This window comes from Thalassophryne amazonica, chromosome 6 (genome assembly GCF_902500255.1).
Source record: "Thalassophryne amazonica chromosome 6, fThaAma1.1, whole genome shotgun sequence".
NCBI classification, from domain to species: domain Eukaryota; kingdom Metazoa; phylum Chordata; class Actinopteri; order Batrachoidiformes; family Batrachoididae; genus Thalassophryne; species Thalassophryne amazonica.
In genome coordinates, this window is record NC_047108.1 from 128183127 (window position 1) to 128199607 (window position 16481).

At 43.0% G+C, this 16481-nt stretch overlaps 1 protein-coding gene and 1 long non-coding RNA gene across 2 annotated transcripts in view; both read left to right on the top strand.

Annotated features, from left to right (window-relative positions):
* syt6a (synaptotagmin VIa) overlaps positions 1–16481 on the top strand; it is a 216889-nt gene that overhangs the window by 173650 nt on the left and 26758 nt on the right. The window lies entirely within an intron of this gene.
* LOC117513095 lies at positions 5039–9562 on the top strand. The gene is made up of 3 exons (XR_004561455.1): positions 5039–5155; positions 9196–9198; positions 9551–9562. It is a non-coding gene; the product is annotated as an uncharacterized LOC117513095 (long non-coding RNA).

Consider the following 16481-nt stretch of genomic DNA (forward strand, 5'->3'; position numbering starts at 1 on the left):
AATGTTGTTGCAATCACTTTTACAGATTGAGACGTTGACTTAAGACCACAGCCATGCCTCAATCTAAAATTTAATGGGCAAGAAAAAACAGGCTGTGTTTATTATTAAGGTGCATTTCCCATCAGGCAACATATATAGTTTGTAAAATCAGGACAAATCCATCAGTCTTATTTAGGAATGATATTTCCACTGCTGCAGCATTCATTTTGTGACTGACGTGAACATAACCAGCATGTTTTATGCACCATCACTCCACCCCATCAAACATCTTTTCAGACTATATCATTTGGAGATGGTGTACAGACCATGGTGCAAAGTGGTGGTAGCACAGGGTATTGTTGTAATGGTTTTGGCAGAGGACTCAGTGCAGAGAACCACAACAATGGAAGGTAAAAGCAGTTTTATTGTCCTGCAGGCAAAAAGCCTAGGTCAAAACCAGGCAGAAGTCAGCATCATGGATGTTCAGTCTAATAGGCAACAGTTTTTCTAGGGCAGGAGGATAGTATTGCCCAAAATAGAGACTATTTACCAATGGGTAGAATTAGCCAGATAACATGGAGAACAATTATCACAATAATGCCAGAGAGAGAATAATGTAGAGATCAAACCTAAATGCCAAAACATTTTCCATGACAGTTGTAATCACTCATGTGTATCTATGTACAAAAAAATAAAAAATAAAAACTAAAACAAAACAAAACTCAGAAACACAGGTGGGATGAAGTCACCATCAAGTCACTCTCAAGTCATGAATCAGCAAATCCCAAGTCAAGTCTTTTGTCATAATGACCACCAATTGTTTGCAAACTGACTTGAGACTTGACTTGGGACTTGCAGATTGATGACTTGAGAATGACTTGACAGTGACTTCATCCCACCTCTGCTCAGAAAAGAATGAGACAGTTCTCACCAAACTCAGCCAATATCTCCAGATGATTATCTATTGGAGGAGATCAGTCAAAGGTCAAGTTCTTCTAAGATTCAAGGTTCATCTTCTAAGATATCTGTGCAACCAGTCGGGCTAAACTCCAGAGATTATATGAAACTTATTTTAATCAGTAAATCATTTGTCATCAAATGATATAAGTGATGCTGTGATATAATCAAGAAGACATCACAAAATCCTGTCATAATTGTCCAAAAACACATTTGCGAGAACACCTCCCCAAACCAGTAGAGCTCAAGATGTGATCTTATATCAATCAGCCTATCATTTGTCATTAAATTAAGTGATGATGCAACTAGAATGTCATTAAATGGTGTCACAATTCTCGAAAAAAAAAAAAAAAAACACATCACGCCTTTGATGCCTTTCATTGTTTTCTTTAAGTGATCAGAGATACGCAGTCATTAGAGTGCATACTGTTGTCAGGAACTGTGTATCTGAAAGTGTTTTCTGATGAGCAATACACGCCATTATCAAGCTTTTTGTTCTTACAGGACTCAGAAATACCACTGAATATCTGAAAAATCACTTAATCTGTGTAGTAATTCTGCTAATAACTAGACAGACAGAAGTAATTATAAAGCACTTAAACTCCTTTAATTATATATTGACATACATTATTCATTTACCTACCTTCATGACACTGACAAATATTTAACAGCATTAGAAGCATTAATAATTTAGTTATGGTGCTGCATAGTGTTTGTCCTTGTTATAAAAGACCAGTTGGTCAGTCACTGCAAGAAAAGAAGTTTTAATTGTTTTAAAGCACAACACTGATTTAAATTCACTCACCTGGTGGATATTGAATCTACTGAATGAAACTTTTTAGTGTAATCACAGATAATAAAAAACACAATTAAAAATGCAGAATACAGAGTATTGACAAACTGCTAAATACACATGGTTTAAAATAAAATTTTGTAAGTCAAATGCGTCATCACTTTTCACCTATGAAATTAAAGTTTAGGCCACAAAACTACATAACGTCTTTTAGGTGGTTTCCCACTACTTATAAGAAAATTGGGTTATGATAGTCAGATGTTTATATTGATTTTACTGTTGAGTGATAATCAGTTACTGTCTTTGTGTTGTCATAAACTGAGAGGTGCACATTTTAAAAATGTGCTTTAAATGATTTTCAAATGGAAGTTCAAAAATTCTTTGTTTCTTTCATAAAATAAAAGGTAAAAATAATATTTTCTTTGTTGAATGGGAATGCTTCAGCATTTCAAATTAAAGATTCTGTTTAGAAACAGTATAATATAATATAATATAATATAATATAATATAGTATATGGATGGATGGATGTGCTTTATTGTCATTGTCATTACAAGTGCAACAACGAGATTAAGTCCACACTCACGTTTCCACAGACAAAATACATCAATTAATCCACAATTATTACTTGTTTACCATAATAATGTCACACATCAGAATTAAGACAACACATATACATTTGACATTGTTTATATGTACTAAACTTGAAACAGGCCGTTTTCCAAATTGAGGCGATGTGAGTGTGTGGTAGCCGCTGCAACAGGAGTCGAGCCACCATCAGCTTGGAGGGAACGGGGACCTGCCGCAGCTAAAACTGTGCAGCCCCCGAAGGGAGAAGGAGTGGCTTGAGCGGTAGCCAGGATGGGGTGTGTGGTGGGGGCAGGAGGGGAGGTAGGAGGGAAAGTGGAGCATGCTTCAGTCTTTGTCCATGTGTGAGTCTGTCTGTCCTTGTACTGGAGTTAGAGTGATAAGGAGGCAGCCAGTATTCCCCAAGGCCGTAGAGATTCTTCTGGAGGAAAACAATGGGCATTTTATCCTTAAGAGGCTGATAAGCCTGCCGTGTTTGTGGTTGAGCAGTGAAAAACACTTTTCCAGCTTCACATGAACAAACCAAATCCCAATTATGAAAATTCCCCGGCTTCTGAAATCTTCACCTTCTCCTGCAAGGTGCGCATTTGCTCTGAAATGATATCCAACTTGCGCCTGAGTTCAAGGGTTAATGCAGTCTGAGAATGCATCGCCTTGCCCAACTCATTAATCGTGACAGACAAGCGAGGGGTCATGGTTTTCGTGGCAGCCGTCTTGCCAATCTTCCGGTAGGTCAGGGCAGCACATAAGCCAATAAGTACCAGCCCTCCTACTATGAAACCAAATATGAATAAATCCTCAACGCCCTCCACAGAGAAAGGCGGAAAGCATGCGACCCCCCAAATCTCCCAGGCATCGAGAACATAGCCTCCTCCTCTCTCCTCACATAGAGGAGAGAGGAGGAGATGTGACCGCCCTCGCCGGAGTCCCAAGCCAGGGTCATCACCCCATGAAGGGTGATGACCCTGCACTCGTTCTAATGGCACCATTGGAAGTGTGACAGACAAAAATGTCCAGCAGGTGGTCCTTTACCTGTGCTTTCTTACATAATATAATATAATATAATATAGTAGGCTGGAGATAAGCTCTGGTGCTCAGTGTAATTCTTTTGGTGGCACATCCACTCCAGTCATCAAAACAATGCATGTAAGAATGTGCAATAAATGTGAAACTCTGTTTTAGAGCTTCGACAAAAATAATGGAAAAGTTTCCACAGTGTAGTAATAAGTTAAAATACAGAGGAATAACTGGTGTCAGTTACCTGTTAAATATTTTTTTTGTGTCCATCTGTAACTCTCTTGAGGCGTATAATTCGTTGAACAGTTTTCCTGGGAAAGGCTTTGAACAAAGTGCTTTGAAAAAATCTCACGATGTATTTTGACGTTTAATGCCTAATGGGGCTTGTTTTGCTGCATAGCTGCTAATGTCTTGCACAGTGAAGCAAATAATAATAGTAAAAAATAAATAAATAAAATGCAGCCATCAGAGCATCTGTGACTGTGAGTCTTCTTGCTTTATTTCACGGCTGCTTATTTCTTGTCGTGTGAGAGACGCTGCCGCTTCTGACGCTCTGTGATCTATTTAAATATTTCTTCTCTGCCTGTGGCTCCCAGGAGGACGTGCTGGAAGCTGTGTGACAGAGATAGGGGCTCCTGGTCAACAAGCAGGTTAATTGTCTGATTGGACCAAATGCTACGGCGGCACTGAACTCAACAAGCGTGGCCTCGCGTGATGACCCACTGCTGGTTACTGTTTGGCCACCGAACACAGCAATCACTGAGGAGAACACATGCTCACTAAAATGTAATGACTTCCTTAATGAGTTTAATATTTTAACTTTTCCTGGATGGATGACAAGAGTTTTTGAGCGGTTGGAGCAGGATTAGGAGGCGCGGGGTGGGGGGTCTGCTCTGTGATTAAAGTCACTTTTGTGCAGGAGATAAGCTCTTTCTGAGAGTCTTTCCTGAGTGCTGGAACCTTGTGTGAACCCTCTGAAGTACATTAAGTCATTGCAGGCAGTGAAAATATCAGTTTCTGCAACGTGGGCGAGTTCTCCAAAATTCAGAAGAAATGTGAATGAGAATCATCACGAATAATACAAAGGACAGTGTCTGCTGAAATGAAGGAGGTCCTTCATTTCTTGGGGTCAGTAAGTCAACACACAGCTAACAGTGCAATAGATATATGTGAAATCATTGTGCGTTTTCTGGGGTATTTTTTGTAATATAGTTGTTTTTATCAACTGTGCGTCGATCGTAGACGTCAGCTCCAGTCAGATTGATTAGTGCAGGTGTCAAGCAAAGTACTACCACAAGTAATATATGCTGACAGCAATCGCTCATCTGTAGTTACCTCATTGACTCTGTTCATTTCCTTTTTGACAATTAGTGGAAAAATAAACTTCTGATGTGATCATCAAAGAGGAATACAGCAGTAAGAGTTATAATGGTTATAATGTGGCTAAAAGGTAACAGCAGTATTTCGCAGAGCTGGCAGGCAGCCCTGCCAAGCCTATGGTAGGGGAAGCACTGGCCACAGTTTTCTTTAAAATGTGCACACAAATGAATTCAAACTCAGTGCACAGATTTGTACACAGTTGAGAAACCTGGTAAACTTGATCTGATTTTGTCCAGTTAATGCCGTAGCTTGTCCGTTATGATCAAAATGGATGAACCATTGAAAACACAGATGGATTCAATTCAATTTATTTATTTATAGAGATAGGTGAATGGACCAGTTGGCTGCCTGGCTGGTTGCTATCCAGGACGTGGGGAAGTTCCATGGTGGTGTGGATACGACAAAGTGCTGCACCAGTGCATGCTCTCAGTCTTTACTTGACTGTTTATATAGTGACAAATTACAACAGAGCTGTCTCAAGGCACCTCACACAGAAGAAGGCTTAACGTGACCAAACCTCCTGACCAAAACTCCCTCTGGTGTTTTTGAGGAAGAAACCTCAAGCAGACCAGACTCAGAATCAGAATCAAAATCAGAATCGCCTTTATTGTCATTGTAATTTGCATTACAACAAGATTCGAGTGCAACTCCAAAAAGGTGCTTTCCGTGGTGCGAGTAATTTTTAGCCAAATAAAAGATAGTGAAATTTAACGGTAAATTATTCAGAGTATATGTACAACTAATATAAACATAAGATAAAATAAAATAAAATGTGGACCAAGTAAAATGTAAAACAAGAATTATATACAACTATGGAATCATATTGTACATGTTTTACAGATATTGCACAAGAAACTTGAAGGTGCGGATTAGAGTGATTTGTTATTGTTCAGAGCAGTGATCGCTCTGGGGAGAAAGCTGTTCCCTGAGTCTGTTTGTCCTAGTTTTGATTGACCTATACCGTCGGCCGGAGGGTAGTAGGTCAAACAGGTGCTTGCTGGGGTGGGATGTGTCTTTGCTGATGCTGGCAGCTCTGCTGAGGTAACAAGCGCTGGCGATGTCCTCCAGGCTGGGCAGAGAGCAGCCAGTGATCCCCTGGGCCGTTTTGATCACCCTCTGCAGCGCTCTCCTGTCTGCTGCTGAGCACCCCCCGTACCACGCTGTGATGCAGTACATCAGGATGCTCTCGATGGTGGCTCTGTAGAACAGCACCAGCAGCTTCTCCTCCAGATTGTTTCTCCTGAGCACCCTCAGGAAGTGGAGTCGCTGCTGGGGTTTCTTCACCACCACTGTGGTGTTGGCAGTCCAGAAGAGACTGTCAGAGAGCTGCACTCCCAGGAACCTGATAGAGCTGACCCTTTCCACACAGTCCCCTTGGATGTAGAGCGGGGCTGGGTCAGCCCTGTTCTTCCTGAAATCCAGGATTATTTCTTTTGTTTTTGTGGTGTTCAGCGGCAGGTTGTTAGCTGAACACCACACTGTCAGTCGATTGACCTCGTCTCTGTAGTCGGTCTCATCCCCCCCCCCGAGATGAGCCCAATCACGGTGGTGTCATCCACAAACTTTATCATGGTGTTTGTGGGATGCGTCGGAGAGCAGTCGTGCGTGTAAAGGGTGAACAGGAGGGGGTTCAGTACACAGCCTTGAGGGGAACCAGTGCTGAGTGTGGTGGTGAAGGAAAGGTGGGGGCCAAGTTTCACGGACTGTGGGTGGTTTGTGAGGAAGTCCTTGATCCACTTGCAGATGTGGGTGTAGATGCCCAGATGTGTCAGTTTCTGGACCAGGATCTCTGGGATGATGTGCATGAAGGCTAAGCTGAAGTCCAGGAAGAGCATCCTCACATAGCTCCCCTGGTGCTCCAGGTGGCTCAGCGCGGTGTGGAGAGCTGTGGTGATAGCGTCCTCTGTGAAGTGGTTTGCCCTGTAGGCAAACTGGTGGGGGTCCAGAATGGGAGGCAGACAGGCCCTGATGTGCTGAGAGACCAGTCTTTCAAAGCACTTCATGACCACAGGCGTAAGTGCAACAGGCCTGTAGTCATTTATGCTCTCCACTGCTGACTTCTTTGGGACTGGAATGATGGTGGAGGATTTGAGGCAGAGTGGAATGATGGCCTGTGACAGGGACAGGTTGAAGATGCAGGTGAAAACTCCAGCTAGTTGGTCAGTACATGCTTTCAGTACCAGGTACACCATCGGGGCTGGCCAACTTCCTGAGGTTCACCGCCTTCAGCACACGTCTCACTTCGTGTTCTTGAAGTGTTGGCGTACTAGTGCTGGAGGGTGGTGGGTATGGGGTTGCTGCTGGTCTGTCTGCTTTGAAGTGTGAAAAGAAGCAGTTCAGCTCCTCTGCCAGCGAGGCGTCAGACCTAAAGCATTTCCTGGGTTGCTGCTTCTGTAGGTGGTTATATGATTTATTCCCTGCCACATCCTTCTGGGGTCATTTACAGCGAAGTGGTCCTCTATCTTTTCCTTGTAGGCAGCCTTGGCCTCTCTGATGCCTCTTTTCAGATCGGACCTGGCCACGCTGTACAAGGGCCCTGTTCCCTGATTTAAAGGTGGTGTTGCGGCTTTTTAATAGAAACTGGCTGCGCTGTTCATCCAGGGCTTCTGGTTTGGAAAAACCCTGACCCTTTTGTTGACGGTGACAGTGTCAACATAGTTCTTAATGTAAGAGAGTACGGTGTCAGTGTACTCCTGCAGGTTGTGGCTGGAAAATAAATCCCATACAGTTCATGAGAAGCAGTCCTGTAGCTGGGAGAGCACTCCCTCAGGCCAGGTTTGGATTGTCTTTCGTTATGGCTTTGTTCACCTCAGCAGGGGGGTGTAGGTGGGGGTGAGGGACAGGCAGAGATGGTCGGATCCAGCGAGATGGGGGAGGGGAGTGACTTTGTACGCATGTTTTATGTTTGAGTAAACATGGTCCAATGTATTTTCCCCTCTGGTGGCACACCTCACGTACTGCACGAACTTAGGGAGCACAGTCTTTAAACACGCTTGGTTGAAGTCACCGGCAACAATACAAACGCCATCCGGGTGGGCCAGCTGCTGTTTATTTACACAGGCAAGCAAGAGGCTAAGGGTCGTGCTAACGTTAGCATTGGGTGGGATGTAAACAGCAAACACAACGACTACTGTGAACTGCCTTGGGAGATAAAAAGGTCTGCATGAGGCCAGCACCTCTAAATCAGGAGAACAGTGAGAATCAATGACCCTGCTGCTACAGCACAACTCGCAGAGGAGACCCGTGGGTGGTCAGAGAGGTGACCCACTGCTTAGGCCATTCTACCAAATAACAGTGGTGGATCTGCATGTGGTATGAAAGTCAATAATTATATTGTCCCAAAGCAGTATAGGCCCTCAAGTTTGTCGAGTGGAATAGTCTGTGTTACTCCAGTTCACAACACCATCCAAACAGTGCAGGTAGCACCCCAGCCGATTGTTCAGCATGCGGCTCCGTATGGTCCAAACACTGCCAGAATGCCTCAAACAAGACAGAAAGCAAACAGAACCAACCGGGAAGAGGCATTAGTTTCACTAACAGTAGATCAACAGACACGTACAAAGGGTACTAACGTGATCACCAGTAGCTAACCCTATGCTTCACTTTAACAAAACCGAGAATTTAGATATAATGAGGCTGAGACCTTGTTCTTTGTTAATAACATAAATTAACATGAGAGAAAAAGTCGTTCAGCACTACGCACAACATGTCATATAGATGGAGTCCAGTTGCCCCCCCAAACCCCAAACACTTTCTTTTTTACCTTCTACGACATCCGATAATAGACTCTAGTGCTCCAAATACTCTACACACTTTCAGTCTCTTTGGAAACAGCCAACAGTCACAGAGCAAGGTATCTAGAACATGAGAAAGGGACATCATGACCAAATGCGGCGAGGTCGGAAATGCCCCCTTAGAATATTATGGATCATCTCAGACAGTTGCCCTCTCTTTTCTTTGGGGTTTCACCGCCGTGGCCTCTGTTGTTTTCGCTCACTGTGAAACACTCTCTATGTTCACTTTGCTCAGCAGGCAGCATGATGGAGCTAATATAAGTGCTGCATTCTGCTCTTGCAACTCAAAACAGAATTCATACCACTGGACTTCACATGCAGTTTCTTGCAGTCTAGATCTTGGCTCCAACAGCTGCTGATGCCTCAGAACATGCTCACTTTGAAGGAGGTGACAGCATTGCCACTGCGAATACACATCCTCAGTAACAATATCTGGTTGGTTGCCATTAACTGGCGAATGGGAGTTTGCTATTGAACCCCTTTGCTGCAGAAAATGACCTGTTGGCTTTGAGTTTAGGCTGTCGAAACCACGGATCAGCAGGTCTCTAAATGGCACTGTGACGTAGAGTGTGTTTCATCACGAGACCATTTAATATCATTTCATGTGGGTTAGTCAAGTAGTTTGTTCAGCAGTGATTGATGAAATATCACCCAGTTTTTTTGTCTTAACACAATGAAAAACCCTAAAGTGAGTTTGCCTTCAGTTTTAAAAACTTTATGGATTTATATTTGATGTATTATGCAATTTTTTATGATCTGTAAAAGTGCTGAGTTTTACATAATGAACAATAAAATATTAGGCTCTGTCTTCCACCTTGCAGAAGACGGTGCATAGTGCACGGTGTGACTGCGAGTTAACCCCCCCCGCACGCATCCTCTACATCACTACTACGCTCACGTGGGTATGTTGGTCTCAAACTGAGGTGCAGTTGGGTGCAGAGCTGTTGCATTGATATTACTCATCATCAGAAAGTGTTTATGCAAAAAAAAAAAAAAAAACAGGTCTAAAGTCCAGTACTGTCTCATGCTGCAGAAAGAGCACAGCACTCAGATGCGCCTTACATAAGTGAGTTCACAACACATGTACACCCTGCCTGCCTATGGAAGCAAGCACACAAATATTAAGATGCAGCCATGGTCAAAGCTGTTGCAAACCACTGGTGTAAGCATTTGGTATCAGGGTCTGTGCGGTTACAAAGTGAATCTATGCTGTTTGTGACAAAAAAAAAAACCTTATCTCTCCCTCAGACACATTATGTGTTATAAAAGACACAACAATAGTGAAAAGAGTAAAAACACTTGGAAAACAGAAAACCTACCTTTGCTGCTACACTGCTTCACCTCAGGGAGCTTTGGCAGCCGCTGTCCACTGTGCACTCTGACAGGTTGGTGCTTACCCCTAAAGTCCCAGGATCCCTTTTACTGGTGTGCAGCTAACATTCTCCAGGTGAAAGAACAGATGCCACTCTTTTCCATTTCCCACCACTTAAACAGCAATGTGCGCTCGGGCGTGCTCCAGATGTATTTGCACCCTCTGCATGGTTTGTTTTTGCATCGATAGGGTCCATTTCACACAACAATGATGGAATGGGTTATGAAACAGTATTAAGATGTTTGGGTTACTGTGATTCACCAAATTTTTTTTCATGCATGTGTAACTACCCTGTGCACAGGCAAAGCAGTGAAGGAGGGTATTGTTTGCACTGGGCCACGTGTATGTGTGACTGTGAACAAAATAATTCAGAAATGGCTGGAAAATTTCCTTCAAACTTGGTAGGAATATTAACTTGAGAGATATCTAGAGGCGATTACATTTGGGAGTCATTTAGTCAAAGGTAAAAGGTGAAGAGCCCTTTAAAGCTGAAAAATGGCTTTATTTGTATATCTCAACAGCCTAGATGGAGATCATTGATCAGCAAAATATTTGTGATTGACTGATATGAATGACATCATAATGAAGTCATACATAGACAAAAACACCATTACAGATGTATGTACATTTATAGTGTGATATGTAGAGTGTGCAGGGTATTGACCATCTCTCTGATGCATTTCATTTTCCCACCTTGTTTTTTGCTGTGACCTATTGCACCCTGTTTTTCTGAGATTCCTCTGGACTCTGCAGACTCTACTGTGGTCCAAACTCATCCTTGCATGTGGTGGAGCTTCAGGATTTGAGGATCTGAAGGATTATGGGATTTCCTGATTACTTTGAAAAAGACATGCACATAAAGACAAAAACCTCTAAATGGGTGAGATATCCACATCAAGATGAGAGGGTATTATCATCTCCCCTAGGAAAAGAAAACAGGAAAGCCACTGCTAATGGCCTTAAACAGGAAACATTCGTAATCTAACCGCGCTGTAGCGAAGTGCACATCTTGTTTTCTGTTGCAATACATTTCCAACATCATGAACCAACAAGCAGCAACAACAGTTAATTTGTGGCTTGAAATAACTTTAAAATTTGCAGCTCAGTGTGCAATCCTACTGCTGCACAACATTTGGACGACAGTGGATTTCTGTTTTTTCTATGCAATGAATGATCAGACGCTGCACCTCGTGTGTTTGGAAGCTCTTGTTATTGTGGAAATATTATGTCAGGTGTGGCAGCAGGAGGATGAGTAATTGTGGGTTGCAGGTGCACACAGCACTCACTCATCACCCATCCTCAGACATTGCCCTTTAGGTAAATGAGGGCCAGAGGTGCACAACACATCGCATGACAGGACACACACTTTCTATGCTACTGCACACCAACATGTAGCACTGCAGTATGATGTGTGTCTGTATGACATGCGTTTTGATACGTTTGTAGCATTTAAGAGTCAAACTGAGGGTTTTAAATGTTGCATATTTTTTGGGACACCCTATATATATATATATATATCAATCAATCAATCAATTTTTTTTATATAGCGCCAAATCACAACAAACAGTTGCCCCAAGGCGCTTTATATTGTAAGGCAAGGCCATACAATAATTATGTAAAACCCCAACGGTCAAAACGACCCCCTGTGAGCAAGCACTTGGCTACAGTGGGAAGGAAAAACTCCCTTTTAACAGGAAGAAACCTCCAGCAGAACCAGGCTCAGGGAGGGGCAGTCTTCTGCTGGGACTGGTTGGGGCTGAGGGAGAGAACCAGGAAAAAGACATGCTGTGGAGGGGAGCAGAGATCGATCACTAATGATTAAATGCAGAGTGGTGCATACAGAGCAAAAAGAGAAAGAAACAGTGCATCATGGGAACCCCCCAGCAGTCTACGTCTATAGCAGCATAACTAAGGGATGGTTCAGGGTCACCTGATCCAGCCCTAACTATAAGCTTTAGCAAAAAGGAAAGTTTTAAGCCTAATCTTAAAAGTAGAGAGGGTGTCTGTCTCCCTGATCTGAATTGGGAGCTGGTTCCACAGGAGAGGAGCCTGAAAGCTGAAGGCTCTGCCTCCCATTCTACTCTTACAAACCCTAGGAACTACAAGTAAGCCTGCAGTCTGAGAGCGAAGCGCTCTATTGGGGTGATATGGTACTATGAGGTCCCTAAGATAAGATGGGACCTGATTATTCAAAACCTTATAAGTAAGAAGAAGAATTTTAAATTCTATTCTAGAATTAACAGGAAGCCAATGAAGAGAGGCCAATATGGGTGAGATATGCTCTCTCCTTCTAGTCCCCGTCAGCACTCTAGCTGCAGCATTTTGAATTAACTGAAGGCTTTTTAGGGAACTTTTAGGACAACCTGATAATAATGAATTACAATAGTCCAGCCTAGAGGAAATAAATGCATGAATTAGTTTTTCAGCATCACTCTGAGACAAGACCTTTCTGATTTTAGAGATATTGCGTAAATGCAAAAAAGCAGTCCTACATATTTGTTTAATATGCGCTTTGAATGACATATCCTGATCAAAAATGACTCCAAGATTTCTCACAGTATTACTAGAGGTCAGGGTAATGCCATCCAGAGTAAGGATCTGGTTAGACACCATGTTTCTAAGATTTGTGGGGCCAAGTACAATAACTTCAGTTTTATCTGAGTTTAAAAGCAGGAAATTAGAGGTCATCCATGTCTTTATGTCTGTAAGACAATCCTGCAGTTTAGCTAATTGGTGTGTGTCCTCTGGCTTCATGCATAGATAAAGCTGGGTATCATCTGCGTAACAATGAAAATTTAAGCAATACCGTCTAATAATACTGCCTAAGGGAAGCATGTATAAAGTGAATAAAATTGGTCCTAGCACAGAACCTTGTGGAACTCCATAATTAACTTTAGTCTGTGAAGAAGATTCCCCATTTACATGAACAAATTGTAATCTATTAGACAAATATGATTCAAACCACCGCAGCGCAGTGCCTTTAATACCTATGGCATGCTCTAATTTATGGGCTTTCCCCATAAATCAGCCAATTAACTCCAGTCTATGTTATAACAGCCAAGTGGCCTCTGTGTGCATTTGTGTGCATGCGCGCATTTGGCTTTGATCACAGAGAAACCAGGGAGAGCTGACGTTTGCTGTTTGTGTGCTTATGTATTTTGGGTCAAGTATGAGTGCTGTGAAAACAAAAACTTGATAGGACAAATAGTCTTTATAGAAATAGGGATAGAAATTAGGGATATTAGCTAAGAACAGTGAATAATGGATGTTGTGCTGCAATGCACCATGGGAGTTCAAGGTTGGTTTTTGATATAGGATATAGGTTTCATGAAGTATCTGCACTCTGACCAGCGCATATTATTTTCTGTTGGGTGGATTTTCCCTGCTGAAGATGAAACCATTCATAACAGCTAACAAACAGTGCATATCCTCTCTAATGACCAGGTTACTATGGCAACCAGTTTGCATTTGAAAGTGCTTCAAAAAATCATCAGGCTTCACCTCGCTATGTGACTTCACTTCAAAACAAACCTTAATTAAATTTGCTCCCCCTCAGAAACACCTGATATCATCTAGCAAGACCGCTTTGGGTTGGACTTTGCCTGAACAGGAAAGTCGTCTCCGCTCGCTCCAATGAAACATGCAAAAGTGGCGGCGAAACCACTGGTTGCTCTTATTTGCTGCAGAGCACAAAGCAGAAACGTCAAAGAGGTCAGAGACTGAATTCCCTTATCAAATCTGCACAAATGCTGAAATGCGCCAGCACAGTGCGACAGGTGACATATTGATCGTGAAAGCTAGAAAATTCTCTGCAGCATAGCGTCTTGTGGGCGGGGTCTTCAGTAGTGTGCGAAAGCTTGAGGTTTGTCTCGTCTTATGCTGTCAAGGCAATATGTTCACACAGCTCTGCTCCGTTACCCGTCTGCCCTGAGAGGAACAACAGCAGCTTTTCTGTCTGTGTATCACACACACACACCTCTCACATTCACACCTGTCTTTGTTTCATGATCACTCCATCATCCGTTCCCACACTGTCTGGGCTTTCCAACACTATAAGTAACACGTGCATGTAGAAAACAGAAGTTAAATGTCAAGGCTTCCATTTTTTTTTTGCATGAAGTAGAGTTACAGTAAAAAAAAAAAAAAAATTAATTACTGTGTGGAAAAGAATTGGGATGTTGAATCTGGTTGAGGTCTCTCATTAATCTTATCACACTTAACTAGCTAAGTATAGGCTTCAAGCAGGCATGGACCTCACTCCACAGAGGTTTGAGCCAAAGCACCATCGGTGTATGTATTATGAAGATTTTTTGTTGTTGTTACATTTTTCATCAATTTTTAATTCTTATGTGTGAAAAACAAAACAAAAAAAAACAAGACATTCTCAGTTGCCTATAGCAGCCTGTACTGTTCTCACTGGGAAGAAATCAGCTCAGATTCCCACTTAAATCCATTTGCTTAGGGCCCCTTCACACATAGAACGAATATGTACAATTCAGGGCGAATCACGGCAAAACAGCTCATATGAGCAAACCACGAAAACATCGAGCCGATGGGCAGACATGAATGAACGCGCTTTGATGGTGTCGTGCACGCAACGGTGTCATGTGAACAGGAACGCAGTGCGAGCAGCTGGGACGTGGTGCACCACATCGCACCGCTGATGTGGAGAACAATCAAATAAAAACCAGCTGTATAACTAAATTTAATTGAATATCACTGGGCTGATATAAATAATAAATAAAAGGGGACGCAATTCAGAACCCCACGGTTAAATAGCCCTGGTTAATTAAAAAACAAGTGCCACTCACGGGATTCAAACCGGAAATTTACAAAAGTTCTGATTACCAGACGGAAACTTTACCACTGTGCTACAATCACAAATCTTATTTCACAGGAGCATGAAATGACTAAAATCAACAAGGAGATAAACGTATTTAAAAAAGAGAAAAAGCGCAGTGATAACTGATCAAACGGTGATTGTTACAGCGTATTTCTGCTGATACGTGACTGAAAGTGGTGTATTTGTCACACTGTTAACTTGTCATATATGATATGATATATATCGCTCACAGGACACGCATGCAGGCCAGTCGTGTTGGGTCGGAAATTCAGTTTGTGACATTCAGATTGCCTGCTGCATGTCCACATGAACTGATGGTCCATTTCTCCAGCCTATCGCAAAAGCAATATATGTTTTTATGTATTTCCACGTGAATACACACACGCATATGTCCGTCAAAACACGGTACGTGTTCTGCAGCTGTGACATCCAGGACCACAGTTGTCAACAGCTGTTGGCAGCCAGCCACGCCCCGTCCACTCAGTGCACAGACCAAGGTATCACTCTGTGATTAGCTGAGAGGCGCTTCGCCTGTGGGGGGGGGGCAAACCACATGCACGTGTTGGGGGGGTGGAGCACGTAAAACACATGCACACGTCTCGTGGGGGGAGCCGACACTTTTACAACTTCTCACTTGTGGAGGCACTTAGACAAATTTCACTGCCAACTTGAAAGTGATCATCTCCTGTTTTCGTGCTAATAGAATGGCCACAGAATTTCTAAGGGCCAAGCGAACAGTGTTAGATGTTTATGTGTGTCACCTGGAATTTGGCCAACACCTGCTGCAAGAGGGATCAAATGGGCTCTCAAAGGGTGCACTCTGTTTTTCAGCTGCTGGTGTGCGCAAATAATTGTAGCAACAGGTGTACAAGGCGTTGGAGGCAGCTACGATTTTACACGTATTGCATACGGTTCCTGCCTCATGCGCAATTCATGGGAATCATATCCATCTCAGGCGAAAACCCGATCAACATAGACACAGCATTTGAGAAATAGAGAGACTGCCAGTAAACTAACATTATTGGAAACTATGTGAATGAGGTATGATTTTTACGCTTTCATCAGCTCAAGTTAGGTAACATTAGTTTCCTGCTGGTGCTAATCAGTTGCTAACCTTCTTCTTCTTCTTCTTTGTCTTTCGGCTGTTCCCGTTAGGGGTCGCCACAGCAGATCAATCGTTTCCATCTCACCCTGTCCTCTGTATCTTCCTCTGTCACACCAACCACCTGCATGTCCTCCTTCAACACATCCATAAACCTCCTCTTTGGCCTCCCTCTTCTCCTCCTGCCTGGTGGCTCCATCCTCAGCATCCTTCTCCCTATATACCCTGGGTCCCTCCTCTGCACATGTCCAAACCATCTCAATCTCACCTCTCTGACTTTGTCTCCAAACCGTCCCACCTGAGCTGTCCCTCTGATATGTTCATTCCTAATCTTGTCCATTCTTGTCACTCCCAAAGAGAATCTCAACATCTTCAGCTCTGCCACCTCCAGCTCTGCCTCCTGTCTTTTTGTTAGTGCCACTGTCTCTAAGCCGTCCAACATAGCTGGTCTCACTACTGTCTTGTAAACTTTCTCCTTCACTCTTGCTGATATTCTTCGGTCACAAATCACTCCTGCCACCTTTCTCCACCCACTCCACCCTGCCTGCACTCTCTTCTTCACCTCTCTACCACACTCTCCATTACTTTGAACAGTTGACCCCAAATATTTAAACTCATCTACTTTCACCACTTCTACTCCTTGTAACTGCACTATTCC